The sequence below is a fragment of the Rhipicephalus microplus genome, unplaced genomic scaffold (assembly GCF_043290135.1).
Source record: "Rhipicephalus microplus isolate Deutch F79 unplaced genomic scaffold, USDA_Rmic scaffold_383, whole genome shotgun sequence".
NCBI lineage: Eukaryota > Metazoa > Arthropoda > Arachnida > Ixodida > Ixodidae > Rhipicephalus > Rhipicephalus microplus.
Window position 1 is genome coordinate 72501 of NW_027464947.1, and position 12500 is coordinate 85000.

The 12500-nt window shown below is 60.6% G+C and overlaps 2 non-coding genes across 2 annotated transcripts; both read left to right on the top strand.

The window, feature by feature from the left end:
* The first annotated feature begins 8612 nt into the window (after positions 1-8612).
* On the top strand, positions 8613-10427 carry LOC142794172 (small subunit ribosomal RNA). The gene has a single exon (XR_012892128.1). It is a non-coding gene; the product is annotated as a small subunit ribosomal RNA (ribosomal RNA).
* A 1719-nt stretch (positions 10428-12146) lies between these two features.
* Positions 12147-12299, top strand: LOC142794183 (5.8S ribosomal RNA). The gene has a single exon (XR_012892135.1). It is a non-coding gene; the product is annotated as a 5.8S ribosomal RNA (ribosomal RNA).
* Positions 12300-12500: the final 201 nt, after the last annotated feature.

Below are 12500 nucleotides of genomic sequence, written 5' to 3' on the forward strand. Positions count from 1 at the left end.
GAGGGGCGCGCGTGTTACAGAGAGATATGCCCAAACGCATGAAAGTGTACGCAGGTGTCCTAAGGCAGTTTTTTTTTTTTCCTCATTTTGATGTCGCCCCGGCTGACGCGGTTTTCGTTTTTCCGTGCCGCCCCGGCTGACGCGGTTTTCGTTTTTCCGTGCCGCCCCGGCTGACGCAGTTTTTGCGCCGCCCCGGCTGACGCGGTTTTCGCGCCGCCCCGGCTGACGCGGTTCCGACTTTGCACTTTTTGGCTCACCCCGGCTGGCGGCCCACTCACTCGATCGCCAGGTCTGTTTGCCCCGGTGGTTCCACCGCCAGGCTTAAGCGCGAACTTTTTTTGTTTGTTTTCTTTTGATTAAGCGCAAGCTTTTTTCTTTGTTTTCTTTTGATTAAGCGCGGGCTTTTTTCTTTGTTTTTTTTGCATTCGCCCCGGCAGACGCGGTTTTTGCGCCGCCCCGGCTGACGCGGTTTTTGCCGCCCCGGCTGACGCAGTTCGGACTTAGCACTTTTCGGCTGTGCCTGGCTGGCGGCCCACTCACTCGATCGCCATGTCTGTTTGCCACAGTTTTCCCGGTGGTGCCGCACCCGGGCTCGCCCCGGCTGACGCAGTTTTCGCGCCGCCCCGGCTGACGCGGTTTCGTGCCGCCCCGGCAGACGCGGTTTTCGCGCCGCCCCGGCTGACGCGGTTTCGTGCCGCCCCGGCAGACGCGGTTTTTTGCCGCCCCGGCTGACGCAGTTCGGACTTGGCACTTTTTGGCTGAGCCTTGCTGGCGGCCCACTCACTCGATCGCCATGTCTGTTTGCCACAGTTTTCCCGGTGGTGCCGCACCCGGGCTCGCCCCGGCAGACGCGTTTTTTTTTTCTTTCGCCCCGGCTGACGCAGTTTTCGCGCCGCCCCGGCAGACGCGGTTTTCGCGCCGCCCCGGCAGACGCGGTTTTTTGCGCCGCCCCGGCTGACGCGGTTTTTTGCCGCCCCGGCTGACGCAGTTCGGACTTGGCACTTTTTGGCTGAGCCTGGCTGGCGGCCCACTCACTCGATCGCCATGTCTGTTTGCCACAGTTTTCCCGGTGGTGCCGCACCCGGGCTCGCCCCGGCTGACGCAGTTTTCGCGCCGCCCCGGCTGACGCGGTTTCGTGCCGCCCCGGCAGACGCGGTTTTTTGCGCCGCCCCGGCTGACGCGGTTTTTTGCCGCCCCGGCTGACGCAGTTCGGACTTGGCACTTTTCGGCTGTGCCTGGCTGGCGGCCCACTCACTCGATCGCCATGTCTGTTTGCCACAGTTTTCCCGGTGGTGCCGCACCCGGGCTCGCCCCGGCAGACGCGTTTTTTTTTTTTTCTTTCGCCCCGGCTGACGCAGTTTTCGCGCCGCCCCGGCTGACGCGGTTTCGTGCCGCCCCGGCAGACGCGGTTTTTTGCGCCGCCCCGGCTGACGCGGTTTTTGCCGCCCCGGCTGACGCAGTTCGGACTTAGCACTTTTTGGCTGAGCCTGGCTGGTGGCCCACTCACTCGATCGCCATGTCTGTTAGCCACAGTTTTCCCGGTGGTGCCGCACCCGGGCTCGCCCCGGCTGACGCAGTTTTCGCGCCGCCCCGGCTGACGCGGTTTCGTGCCGCCCCGGCAGACGCGGTTTTCGCGCCGCCCCGGCTGACGCGGTTTTTGCCGCCCCGGCTGACGCAGTTCGGACTTAGCACTTTTCGGCTGTGCCTGGCTGGCGGCCCACTCACTCGATCGCCATGTCTGTTTGCCACAGTTTTCCCGGTGGTGCCGCACCCGGGCTCGCCCCGGCTGACGCAGTTTTCGCGCCGCCCCGGCTGACGCGGTTTCGTGCCGCCCCGGCAGACGCGGTTTTCGCGCCGCCCCGGCTGACGCGGTTTCGTGCCGCCCCGGCAGACGCGGTTTTTTGCCGCCCCAGCTGACGCAGTTCGGACTTAGCACTTTTTGGCTGAGCCTTGCTGGCGGCCCACTCACTCGATCGCCATGTCTGTTTGCCACAGTTTTCCCGGTGGTGCCGCACCCGGGCTCGCCCCGGCAGACGCGTTTTTTTTTTCTTTCGCCCCGGCTGACGCAGTTTTCGCGCCGCCCCGGCAGACGCGGTTTTCGCGCCGCCCCGGCAGACGCGGTTTTTTGCGCCGCCCCGGCTGACGCGGTTTTTTGCCGCCCCGGCTGACGCAGTTCGGACTTGGCACTTTTTGGCTGAGCCTGGCTGGCGGCCCACTCACTCGATCGCCATGTCTGTTTGCCACAGTTTTCCCGGTGGTGCCGCACCCGGGCTCGCCCCGGCTGACGCAGTTTTCGCGCCGCCCCGGCTGACGCGGTTTCGTGCCGCCCCGGCAGACGCGGTTTTTTGCGCCGCCCCGGCTGACGCGGTTTTTTGCCGCCCCGGCTGACACGGTTCGGACTTTGCACTTTTCGGCTGTGCCTGGCTGGCGGCCCACTCACTCGATCGCCATGTCTGTTTGCCACAGTTTTCCCGGTGGTGCCGCACCCGGGCTCGCCCCGGCAGACGCGTTCTTTTTTTTTTTTTCTTTCGCCCCGGCTGACGCAGTTTTCGCGCCGCCCCGGCTGACGCGGTTTCGTGCCGCCCCGGCAGACGCGGTTTTTTGCGCCGCCCCGGCTGACGTGGTTTTTGCCGCCCCGGCTGACGCAGTTCGGACTTTGCACTTTTTGGCTGAGCCTGGCTGGCGGCCCACTCACTCGATCGCCATGTCTGTTTGCCACAGTTTTCCCGGTGGTGCCGCACCCGGGCTCGCCCCGGCAGACGCGTTTTTTTTTTCCTTCGCCCCGGCAGACGTGGTTCCCCCCCCCCCCCTCCGTCTTTCTTTTTGTTTTTTTTTTCGCCGCGGCTGAAGTGGATTTTTCGGTGCCTCGACGCCCCGGTAGTCGCGGTTTTTCCGTTTCCGCACGGCCCCGGCTGACGCTGCTCGGTCACAGTCGCCTTTTGTGGTGATTGCAGACTTCTTGAGCGCGGGTGTTTTTTTTTTGTTGTTGTTGTTGTTTTATTACGCATTCGCTCCAGCAGACGCTGTTTAGACTTTTTGTTTCCTCTTTTATCCTGCGACGAGGTGACGAGGTTTATTCGGTGCCCCGCCGCCCCGGCTGAAGTGATTTTTCCTGTCCCGTGCCGCCCCGGCTGACGCGGTTGGGACTTCGCGTTTGTTCGGCCGCCACGGGTTTTGGCGCACTCGCTCGGTTGCTTGTTGTTGCCACTTGTTGCGAACCCAGGTTTCTTGAGCGAGCGCGGGCGTTTTTTCTTCCTTTCTTTCTTTGTTCTATGTGTTAGCGAATCGGCCTTTAATATCACACGAGGACTCACAACCAACAATTTTCAGTTTGAAGTGTAAAAAATCTGCAGGTGTTGACGTAACTGACTTGCCCCGTACCCTTGAGTACATCCATGAAGTTCTCGTAGTACTACTAAATCGCATTATTCCAAGTGGAGAAATTCCCATAAACTTGCAAACCTCTACACGAAAATCGGTGCGCGTGATAAAGTTGAAAATTATCGTCCGATATCAAATGTGCCTTCTATAACACAAATTCTAGGAAAAAAAAAAAAAAAAAACACTTGTTCGCCGTTTTCTGCGCCGTGACTGGCAGCACTCCGGCGAAGCGAAACGGGGTCGATTCGAGCACGATATCGGCGTCTTTCGACGTGCTCGCCGGCGACCGTCGCACGAGTACGTCGCACGAGCGCGTCTGCCGGGGCGCCGTTTGCGAAGCCGACGCAAAAGTGGGAACCGCCGCTCGGATGATCGCCGCTTTCGGCAGAGTGAGTGTTGGCACTCCGGGGAAGCGAAACAGCGTGAATGCGCCCACGAAATCGGCGTATTTTGAAGTGCCCGCCGGCGACCGTCGCACGAGTACGGTAAACCGCGTCAGCCGGGGCGTAGTTCGGGACGCCGACGAAAAAGTGGGAAGCGCAACTCGGATCTTCGCCGTTTTTGCAGGAGTGAGTGGCGGCCCTCCTGCGAGACCAAGAAGCATCGATTCGTGCACGAATTCGGCGCCTTTCGACGTGATCGCCGGCGACCGTCGCTCGAGTAGGGCAAACCGCGTCTGCCGGGGCGGGCTTCGGGACGCCGATGCGAAAGTGGGAAACGCTGCTCGGATGTTCGCCGTTTTTGGCCGAGTGAGTGCTGGCACTCGGGCGAAGCCAAACGGGGCCGATTACGGCACGATATCGGCGTCTTTCGACGTGCCCGCCGGCGACCGTCGCACGAGTACGGTAAACCGCGTCAGCCCGGGCGGAGTTCGGGACGCCGATGCGAAAGTGGAGAACGCCGCTCGGATCTTCGCCGTTTTTGGAGGAGTGAGTGGCGGCACTCCGGAGAAGCCAAGGAGCGCCAATTAGCGCACGATATCGGCGTCTTTCGACGCGCTCGCCGGCGACCGTCGCACGAGTAGGGCAAACCGCGTCTGCCGGGGCGGGGTTTACGACGCCGACGCAAAAGTGGGAACCGCCGCTCGGATGTTGGCCGTTTTTGGCAGAGTGAGTGCTGGCACTCCGGCGACGCGAAAGAGCGCGAATGCGCCCACGAAAGTGGCGTATTTGGACGTGCGTGACGGCGACCGCTGCAGGAGTACGAAAAACCACGTCAGCCGGGGCGAGCGACACACGGCGGTCTGGGTGCTTATCGCTGCTATTATAGGGGCACCCCGGCAGACGCAGAAAAAAAAAAAAAAATTTTCGACCTTCTTTTTTGCTGGTCGAGCTCGGGTAACCCAGGTCGCAATGGGAGCCGCGCACGAAAGCGGCGTCGCGAGACGCGTTCGCGGTCGCTAGTCGCACGAGCTCGGCAACCGCGTCAGCCGGCGCGGAGTTCGGGATGCCGACGGCTAAGTGGGTACCGCTGCTCGGATGTTCGCCGTTTTTGGCCGAGTGAGTGCTGGCACTCCGGTGAAGCCAAGGAGCGCCAATTCGTGCACGATATCGGCGTCTTTCGGCGTGCCCGCCGGCCACCGCCGCACGAGTACGGCAAACCGCGTCTGCCGGGGCGGGGTTCGCGACGCGTACGCAATAGTGGGAACCGTCGCTCGGATGTTCGTCGTCTTTGGCCGAGCGAGTGCTGGCACTCCGGCGAAGCGAAACGGGGCCGATTCGGGCACGATATCGGCGTATTTCGACGTGCTCGCCGGCGACCGTCGCACGAGTACGGCAAAGCGCGTCTGCCGGGGCGAGGTTTGCGACGCCGACGAAAAAGTGGGAAGCGCCGCTCGGATCTTCGCCGTTTTTGCAGGAGTGAGTGGCGGCCCTCCTGCGAGACCAAGAAGCATCGACTCGCGCACGATATCGGTGTCTTTCGACGTGCCCGCCGGCCACCGCCGCACGAGTACGGCAAACCGCGTATGCCGGGGCGGGGTTGGCGACGCCGACGCAAAAGTGGGAACCGCCACTAGGATGTTCGCCGTTTTTGGCAGAGTGAGTGCTGGCACTCCGGCGAAGCGAAAGAGCGCGAATGCGCCCACGAAAGTGGCGTGTTTGGACGTGCTTGACGACGACCACCGCAGGAAAACGAAAAACCACGTCAGCCGGGGCGAGCGACCCATGGCGGTCTGGGTGCTTATCGCTGCTATTATAGGGGCACCCCGGCAGACGCAAAAAAAAAAAAAAAATTTTTTTCGACATTCTTTTTTGCTCGTCGACCTCGGGTGACCCAGGTCGCAGTGGGAGCCGCGCACGAAAGCGGCGTCGCGAGACGGCTTCGCGGTCGCTAGTCGCACGAGCTCGGCAACCGCGTCTGCCGGGGCGGAGTTCGGGACGCCGACGGCTAAGTGGGAACCGCCGCTCGGATGTTCGCCGTTTGTGGCCGAGTGAGTGCTGGCACTCCGGCGAAGCCAAACGGGGCCGATTCCGGCACGATATCGGCGTCTTTCTACGTGCTCGCCGGCGACCGTCGCACGAGTACGGCAAAGTGCGTCTGCCGGGGCGGGGTTTGCGACGCGTACGCAATAGTGAGAACCGTCGCTCGGATGTTCGTCGTCTTTCGCCGAGCCAGTGCTGGCAATCCGGCGAAGCCGAACGGAGCCGATTCGGGCACGATATCGGCGTCTTTCCACGTGCTCGCCGGCGACCGTCGCACGAGTACGGTAAACCGCGTCAGCCGGGGCGGAGTTCGGGACGCCGATGCGAAAGTGGGAAGCGCCGCTCGGATCTTCGCCGTTTTTGGAGGAGTCAGTGGCGGCACTCCGGTGAAGCCAAGGTGCGCCAATTCGCGCACGATATCGGCGTCTTTCGACGTGCCCGCCGGCCACCGTCGCACGAGTACGGCAAACCTCGTCTGCCGGGGCGGGGTTTGCGACGCCGACGCAAAAGTGGGAACCGCCGCTCGGATGTTCGCCGTTTTTGGCAGAGTGAGTGCTGGCACTCCGGCGAAGCGAAAGAGCGCGAATGCGCCCACGAAAGTGGCGTGTTTGGACGTGCTTGACGACGACCACCGCAGGAAAACGAAAAACCACGTCAGCCGGGGCGAGCGACCCATGGCGGTCTGGGTGCTTATCGCTGCTATTATAGGGGCACCCCGGCAGACGCAAAAAAAAAAAAAATTTTTTTTCGACATTCTTTTTTGCTCGTCGACCTCGGGTGACCCAGGTCGCAGTGGGAGCCGCGCACGAAAGCGGCGTCGCGAGACGGCTTCGCGGTCGCTAGTCGCACGAGCTCGGCAACCGCGTCTGCCGGGGCGGAGTTCGGGACGCCGACGGCTAAGTGGGAACCGCCGCTCGGATGTTCGCCGTTTGTGGCCGAGTGAGTGCTGGCACTGCGGCGAAGCCAAACGGGGCCGATTCCGGCACGATATCGGCGTCTTTCTACGTGCTCGCCGGCGACCGTCGCACGAGTACGGCAAAGTGCGTCTGCCGGGGCGGGGTTTGCGACGCGTACGCAATAGTGAGAACCGTCGCTCGGATGTTCGTCGTCTTTCGCCGAGCCAGTGCTGGCACTCCGGCGAAGCCGAACGGAGCCGATTCGGGCACGATATCGGCGTCTTTCCACGTGCTCGCCGGCGACCGTCGCACGAGTACGGTAAACCGCGTCAGCCGGGGCGGAGTTCGGGACGCCGATGCGAAAGTGGGAAGCGCCGCTCGGATCTTCGCCGTTTTTGGAGGAGTCAGTGGCGGCACTCCGGTGAAGCCAAGGTGCGCCAATTCGCGCACGATATCGGCGTCTTTCGACGTGCCCGCCGGCCACCGTCGCACGAGTACGGCAAACCTCGTCTGCCGGGGCGGGGTTTGCGACGCCGACGCAAAAGTGGGAACCGCCGCTCGGATGTTCGCCGTTTTTGGCAGAGTGAGTGCTGGCACTCCGGCGAAGCGAAAGAGCGTGAATGCGCCCACGAAAGTAGCGTATTTGGACGTGCTTGACGGCGACCGCCGCAGGAGTACGAAAAACCACGTCAGCCGGGGCGAGCGACCCACGGCGGTCTGGGTGCTTATCGCTGCTATTATAGGGGCACCCCGGCAGACGCAGAAAGAAAAAAAAAATGGGGACATGGCGTGCGTCACCGTGCGGCTTCGCAGCGTTGCCGAAGTCGCCGAGCCCTTCGACTGAGCCGAACGGCGGACAGGGAACGTTGGTCGGCCGTTCTAACCTGTCGGTGCCACGCCGAGACGTCGTTAAGGAAAACCGCGTCGTGGGCCTCTACGACGCCGTCGAGTCGTTGTACGTTTGGTGTCCAGCGTGTCGGCGGCGAGTAGCGGACACGTCGTTCACGACTTCGGTCTTTCGCAGTCGACGCGAACTTGCGGAGAGTCGTGGTGCCTCACGTTTTCGGCAGAAACCGCGGCGGAATTTTCCCGTGCGTGCGCGCACGACCTCGGTGCTGTGCCGTCAGCGTAGTGTTGCACAAACTCGTGGCCTACCCAAGGTGCGGTACGTTTGCGGCCGTATCCTCGGTGGGAATTTCGTGAGTAGGGTCGCAAATTCTACGACCTCGGCGGGTTTGAGAGCGACGTAGACTTGTGGCACGCTCAACATGCCACACGTTTCGGGGCACACCCGCGGTGAAATTTTCTCGAGTACGCTCGTATTAGGGCCCAAGGAGGTCTGGGTACTTATCGCTGCTATTATGTGGGGGTTCTCGTGAGCGGCGTACGCGAAAGCGACCGGGTGTCTGATATGCGGCGGGCTTCGGCCTCGTCAAGCGTGTCCTCGGGTCTGCTCCAGGGGAATCCACGGCAGTCGTCTGCAGCCTCATCCGCTTGATGCGTTAGGGGCTGGTTGTCGGACGGTGCCGTTTTACCACGATATCGAGGTGTGTTCCGTGTCGTCCTCGGGCGATTCAGATGCGAAAGCGCCGAAGACGCGGGCGTGACCCGTCGTCTGGCGGCTTTGCAGTCTCGGCTCCGTTGCTAGTTCCGGCCGGTCCACCGACAGTGCAGCGGGCTTGGGCAACCCGCACGGCGCGACCGAGTCGATGCAACGAAAAAGAGCGAGCATGAACGTGCTTCTTGCCGCACGGCTCCCACTCGTCTTTCGGGAAGGTTGTGCCGTAGCGAGCTCGAACGCCGTCATCTCGGAGTGCAAAATAAGCGTGTTGGGGCGCCTGAAGGTGGCCTCCGCCGCACACAGACTGCGTCCGGCCCGCCGAGGGCGAGGACGGACGCGCAGTCGAACGATTACCTGGTTGATCCTGCCAGTAATCATATGCTTGTCTCAAAGATTAAGCCATGCATGTCTAAGTACATGCCGAAATAAGGCGAAACCGCGAATGGCTCATTAAATCAGTTATGGTTCCTTAGATCGTTTCTTCCTACTTGGATAACTGTGGCAATTCTAGAGCTAATACATGCAGTGAGCCTGGAGCCCTTTGGGTAACGGGTGCTTTTATTAGACCAAGATCGATCGGGTTTCGGCCCGTATTGTGTGGTGACTCTGGATAACTTTGTGCTGATCGCATGGCCACGAGCCGGCGACGTTTCTTTCAAGTGTCTGCCTTATCAACTTTCGATGGTAGGTTACTTGCTTACCATGGTTGTTACGGGTAACGGAGAATCAGGGTTCGATTCCGGAGAGGGAGCCTGAGAAACGGCTACCACATCCAAGGAAGGCAGCAGGCGCGCAAATTACCCACTCCCGGCACGGGGAGGTAGTGACGAAAAATAACAATACGGGACTCTTTTGAGGCCCCGTAATTGAAATGAGTACACTCTAAATCCTTTAACGAGGATCAATTGGAGGGCAAGTCTGGTGCCAGCAGCCGCGGTAATTCCAGCTCCAATAGCGTATACTAAAGCTGCTGCGGTTAAAAAGCTCGTAGTTGGATCTCAGTTCCAGACGAGTAGTGCATCTACCCGATGCGACGGCTCGGACTGAACATCATGCCGGTTCTTTCTTGGTGCACTTCATTGTGTGCCTCGAGATGGCCGGTGCTTTTACTTTGAAAAAATTAGAGTGCTCAACGCAGGCGAGTCGCCTGAATAAACTTGCATGGAATAATAGAACAAGACCTCGTTTCTGTTCTGTTGGTTTTTGGAATACGAGGTAATGATTAAGAGGGACGGACGGGGGCATTCGTATTGCGGCGCTAGAGGTGAAATTCTTGGACCGTCGCAAGACGAACTACTGCGAAAGCATTTGCCAAGAATGTTTTCATTGATCAAGAACGAAAGTCAGAGGTTCGAAGGCGATCAGATACCGCCCTAGTTCTGACCATAAACGATGCCAACCAGCGATCCGCCTGAGTTACTCAAATGACTCGGCGGGCAGCTTCCGGGAAACCAAAGTATTTGGGTTCCGGGGGAAGTATGGTTGCAAAGCTGAAACTTAAAGGAATTGACGGAAGGGCACCACCAGGAGTGGAGCCTGCGGCTTAATTTGACTCAACACGGGAAAACTTACCCGGCCCGGACACTGGGAGGATTGACAGATTGAGAGCTCTTTCTTGATTCGGTGGATGGTGGTGCATGGCCGTTCTTAGTTGGTGGAGCGATTTGTCTGGTTAATTCCGATAACGAACGAGACTCTAGCCTATTAAATAGGTGCGGGGTTCCCAGCACCTTACAACCTTCTTAGAGGGACAAGCGGCTCCTAGCCGCACGAAACAGAGCAATAACAGGTCTGTGATGCCCTTAGATGTCCGGGGCCGCACGCGCGCTACACTGAAGGAAGCAGCGTGTCTTTATCCCTGTCTGAAAAGACTGGGTAACCCGTGGAACTTCTTTCGTGATTGGGATAGGGGCTTGCAATTGTTCCCCTTGAACGAGGAATTCCCAGTAAGCGCGAGTCATAAGCTCGCGTTGATTACGTCCCTGCCCTTTGTACACACCGCCCGTCGCTACTACCGATTGAATGATTTAGTGAGGTCTTCGGACCGATGTCCGGCGCGGCCTTTCGGTTGCGCCGGTCTGTTGGAAAGATGACCAAACTTGATCATTTAGAGGAAGTAAAAGTCGTAACAAGGTTTCCGTAGGTGAACCTGCGGAAGGATCATTAACGGATTGTGAAGGGTGAGCGCCTCAGCTGCGTCTGCGCCCGACACTTTCTGCCGCTGACCCCGTTTGGACGCGGGGTCGGCTTTTCCCCACGGGGCTGCCTGAATGTGGAGCGGCACCCCGTGACAAATTGTTGCGCCCAGCGGACGCCAACACCGCGACCTTGGACGGTCGGCCAGGTGGCGGACGCGGGTACAAACGGCGCAACGCACTCATAGGTCGGCTTTCGACCCGCCACTGCACCGTGGCTCGAAGCGCTCGAAATGCGCGACCCGACCGCTGCGGGACCGCCTAGTACTGTAAACAGGAGCGGCGGAGCGCGAACGGCGAGTCGTGGTTACGTCGGTAGAAGGCGAGGCTGCGCGTTCCCGAAACGCCAGCCGAGTGCCCTCCCGACCGTTCGAGCGTGCAAGAACGAGACCCGACAATCGCGCGGCGACTGCCAAGTACGAGAGGAACGGCACAAGCGTCGGCGGTCGGTCAAGGAACTGGCGATGTGACGGGTCCGCTGTGCACCAGTGCATACCGTCCCGCCGTCCGCGGCAAGCGCCTCCGCGTCCTCGGGTGACGGAGGCTGCCGGTCGGTTCTTGCAGGCGAGGGATCTCGCTGGCACCGGTTCGCGTTGACGCGCGGCCGGTCATGGCACGGCGATGCGACGGCCGAGGTGCGCAGTACTCGATGGAGGAACCGCACGCTCCGATGACCGTCCCGCCCTCCGCGGCGTATGCGTACCGACCGTAATGGTTGCAGCAGCGCCGGCCGGCTTTTGAATTCGCCACACGAAACACGGTGCGAGATCGCGGTTAGGGGAGCGTCGACGTTGCCAGGCGTTTTGCTTGCTGCCGAGGGAAAGGCGGCACGGCCACGTCGCGCTCGTCGCGATTAGCGGGTCTGCGCGCTTTGGGAAGGTGCCGCAACGACTTGCCGAAAGAGGAAGCACGGAAGAACGAGGGACTTGGACGTCCCGACAATTGAACGCACTTGCGGCCAGGCCCTTGCTGGCTTCGTTCTTCCGCCTCGAGTAGGCTCGTACGCGGCTCCGGCGCCGAAAGTGGTCCTTGGCACCGACTTCGGTGGACGTGGGAAGTGCCGCGCAAGTACGGCGCGCCTGGCTCCACCTGTTGGCTAAAGTAGGCAGCCGGATCGGCATTTTGGTGTGCGGTGGCAAACCGTGGATGCGAAAAAAGCTTGTGCGATTTCGTGGAACAAAAAGCGGGGGTCCCCCTTTTTATGCGGAGGAGACCGACCCGCCCGCCGTGGTGAACCGCGACGCCACGGTAAAAACGGGAGAGGCTTGTCGATGGGACCGTGCATCCCGCGCTCCACGGAGGCCGGGAGGCGGCCGCCCGAGGAAATGTGTAGCCGTCGAGGCCCGCATCTGCGTGCACTCTTATCCAAATGGGTGTACCGCAGGCATTTTCTGGTTAGGCGGGCCAATGAGAGCGAGCACACAACGATACCTACGGGTCCGGCTTGGAGAACCGGCTTCGACGCCTCCCGAGTATTTATAGAGGGGTGGACCACGAAAGCACTCGCAAGTAGCGGAAGCGAAACGCCGTCCGAAACACACCGTTTGCTCGATTTGCGGCAGCCGAAAAAGGCGCGGCAGAGTTTTGGAGTCCAAGCGTGCGCTGAAAAGCGCCCTTCTTGGCCACTGTTTGGCCGAGTGCCAGAAACGTTTGGTTTTGACTGTACGGAATTGAACAAACACTTTTTCACGACTCTAAGCGGTGGATCACTCGGTTCTCGGGTCGATGAAGAACGCAGCCAGCTGCGAGACTTGGTGTGAATTGCAGGACACACTGAGCACTGATTCTTTGAACGCACATTGCGGCCTTGGGTCTTCCCTTGGCTTCGTCTGTCTGAGGGTCGGATCACATATCAAGAGAGCCTTCGGCGCACAAGGGAACGTGAGCCGTCGACTCGTTTTGACCGCGTCGGCAACACGGACAGCACGCTGAACACCTCACAGCGAGCGCCAACAGCGGCCACTCAAGGGCGAGACGGTGGCGACCGTCGTGCCAGAGCCCAACCGAAACGGGGGCGACCGACTGCATTGAGGATGTGGCACCT